Source organism: Micropterus dolomieu, linkage group LG10, assembly GCF_021292245.1.
Source record: "Micropterus dolomieu isolate WLL.071019.BEF.003 ecotype Adirondacks linkage group LG10, ASM2129224v1, whole genome shotgun sequence".
In the NCBI taxonomy this organism is placed as follows: domain Eukaryota; kingdom Metazoa; phylum Chordata; class Actinopteri; order Centrarchiformes; family Centrarchidae; genus Micropterus; species Micropterus dolomieu.
Genome location: NC_060159.1, coordinates 18292841 through 18296329, shown reverse-complemented (window position 1 = coordinate 18296329; position 3489 = coordinate 18292841). Strand labels below are relative to the sequence as shown.

Genomic DNA, 3489 nt, shown 5'->3' with positions numbered 1-3489 from the left:
GCCCAGCCAGAGCCCTGACTTAAACCCAATTGAGCATCTCTGGAGAGACCTGAAAATGGCTGTCCACCAACGTTTACCATCCAACCTGACAGAACTGGAGAGGATCTGCAAGGAGGAATGGCAGAGGATACCCAAATCCAGATGTGAAAAACTTGTTGCATCTTTCCCAAAACGACTCATGGCTGTATTAGATCAAAAGGGTGCTTCTACTAAATACTGAGCAAAGGGTCTGAATACTTATGACCATGTGATATTTCAGTTTTTCTTTTTTAATAAATTTGCTAAAATTTCTACATTTCTGTTTTTTTCTGTCAAGATGGGGTGCTGAGTGTACATTACTGAGAAATAAAATGAACTTTTTTGATTTTTGGAAAATGGCTGCAATAAAACAAAGAGTGAAAAATTTAAAGGGGTCTGAATACTTTCCGTACCCACTGTAGGTGGTAGCAGGGAGAAATATCATCTCTTTCCTAGTTCTTGTCAGTACACGTGCTGCAGCATTCTGAATCAGCTGTGTGGAGTTTGCGTGTTCTTCACGTGTCTGCTCCGGCTTCCTCCCTCCGTCCAAAGACATGCGGCCTAGATTGACTGGTGATCCTAAATTATCCTTAGGTGTGAGTGTGACTGGTTGTTTGTCTATGTGTGGCCCGGCGATGGATTGGAGACCTGCCCAGGGTGTACCCTACCTTTCGCCTGATGTCAGCTGGGATTGGCTCCAGCCCAAGATATGCAGGATAAATGGTTGACGATGTATGGATGGACTCTGATAATAAGGACTTGCAGTAAGTATCAAATGCATAGACCTGTTTTTTTGCCATCATTTTGAGACAGGATGTGCCTGATTTTTGCAATACTGTGGAGGTGAAAAAAGGCGATCTTTGAAGTTTATTTTATGTAGGAGTTAAATGACATGTCCAGATCAAAGACAACTCAGAGATTCCTTATGGTGGTGCAATGCCATCTAGAGTAACTATATCTTTATATAATGTGACTTGGAGGTGTTTGGGGCCAAGTAAAATAGCTTCAGTTTTGTCTGTGTTTAGCTAACTGATTGGTTGGTTAAGTGACTTAATATTAATATAACAGGAAAGTCAAATACATCAGACAGTGAGTCTTGGTGGCAACAGCAAATGTCCATAAATAAGTAAATAAGAGTAAAAAAAAAAAAAAACATTAGAGTAAAGGATATTAAAAGTACATCAGAAATGTAGTGGAGTTGAAATATAAAGTAGTATAAAATACACTGAAAAACACTGAAGTACAGAATTTAAGTAATTCTTTCCACCATTGAATCCAGACGAGGAAGATGGGGCCTCTTTGTAACTCTGTTAGTTGTCTCATGTTGCTTTGACAAGTGCTGCACATTCCCATTCCACCCATGACCCTGACAGACAGTATATATTACTTCATAGTTTAAGTCCTTTACCATCAGCTGTACATACAGAACATGCCTGTGACTCCTTTCCCACTGGAAACTATCCAAGCTGACTCCTCTGATTGACCTGCAGGTTCTGATGCAGTAAGTGGCTCCCACAGTGAGAGGGGTGACAATATGAGGCCACTCACCAAATTACCTTCAGGCCAGAAGTCCTCCTTTAGGGCCAAGAGTTTTATGAATGAGCAGAGTAGGTAATTACTGCCAGCAACACATTTCTGTTTGTGTTGGAACTGAACACAGTGAGGGTTTTCCCAGATCTTTTGGAAAATTACTTCCAAATGTTGAGCGATATAAAAACCTTGTCTAATAGTGAGAACTAAATCTAGATCTACTCATGCTGACTCATTATTCACTGAATGTCCTGTACAGAGTTTTACAATAGTATCTGGCAAACAGTGGAGACTTTTTCAGTATGTGGTAATGGGTTGTTAACAGAAGTGTGCTAACCGGCAAACTAACAGCATGGGAGAATTTGTAGTCCAATTACCGCAGTAATTCATTCATGTCGGTGACAGATACTCCTTCACACTAGCTTTCTCTCCTTTTAGCTCTATCGGTCTATTAATTACAAAACAAACAGTGGCTGTTTGCATCCTCCTATTTAACTAGTTACTATTTTTGCCTCAAGAATAGCTCTAAACCTTAGAAATGTTTGTATAATGGTAAAACTTCAATCGGTAGTTATTTAACGCACTAATATATCTATAACATTTCCATAGGATTAACTTTCATCTGCTCAGCTGTAATCTGTCAGTGTTTTGACAGACAGCATGAGAACTGTTTCTATAGTCAAGACTGTGCAATAGCAGCAAACGCTTCGAGTCTCACATTTTAAAGCGTGGTATCCTAAAGGTACCAGGTTGTTGTTTTTGTAAACATTTCTTCTCTTACCTTGAATGCTGGCGATTCAGTGTCTTATTAGATGTTGAGATCTAGATACTGATGGTGGTAACAAGCTATAATCCACTGACTGTCACTAGTAAGCAGGGATTTCTGCTGTGATAAAAACAAGCTTGGGAAAATACATGAGAGGTTTTTTTTTTTATTTCTCTCTGTTGTTGCAGTGCACACAGGAAAGTAGTTGTAGTATGATGTTGTATTACATCAGATTCTGGCTCCTTAAGCTCTGTTAAACTCAATATGGTATCATTTGGCAATGTCATCAAACAGACCATTATTGCTGCTGGAAATAAATGTGTTGGCTTGTTTGGGCTCACAGAAGCTTAGAAAGTTTGAACATTAAAGCAACAAGGCAGAGAAAAAAGCTGCTAAGATAAACAGCTAATTCTTCTCCAATCAGTTTTAATCTAGCCTCCCTGTGAACTTCACATTCCAGGAAAACCATTAAAAGATTTATCTGCCTCACTCACAACCCCGCCATAAAGTGCAGATTTGTGGAAAATAAACAAGCCATTAGACCTAAATCTGCTCCATCCTTTGTCTTGGATCCCCACGTGCCGTTATGCAACATACAGTGGGTACGGAAAGTATTCAGACCCCTTTAAATTTTTCACTCTTTGTTTCATTGCAGCCATTTTCCAAAAATCAAAAAAGTTCATTTTATTTCTCAGTAAAGTACACTCAGCACCCCATCTTGACAGAAAAAAACAGAAATGTAGAAATTTTTGCAAATTTATTAAAAAAGAAAAACTGAAATATCACATGGTCATGCAACAAGTTTTTCACATCTGGATTTGGGTATCCTCTGCCATTCCTCCTTGCAGATCCTCTCCAGTTCTGTCAGGTTGGATGGTAAACGTTGGTGGACAGCCATTTTCAGGTCTCTCCAGAGATGCTCAATTGGGTTTAAGTCAGGGCTCTGGCTGGGCCATTCAAGAACAGCCACGGAGTTGTTGTGAAGCCACTCCTTCGTGATTTTAGCGGCGTGCTTAGGGTCATTGTCTTGTTGGGAGGTAAACCTTCGGCCCAGTCTGAGGTCCAGAGCACTCTGGAAAAGGTTTTCGTCCAGGATATCCCTGTACTTGGCCGCATTCATCTTTCCCTCGATTGCAACCAGTCGTCCTGTCCCTGCAGCTGAAAAACACCCCCAC

General features: G+C 40.2%; 1 protein-coding gene across 1 annotated transcript in view; it reads left to right on the top strand.

The window, feature by feature from the left end:
- The window catches only part of si:dkey-12h9.6 (macoilin-1), a 56147-nt gene that overhangs the window by 5361 nt on the left and 47297 nt on the right, over positions 1-3489 (top strand). The gene's annotated exons all lie outside the window — the stretch shown is intronic.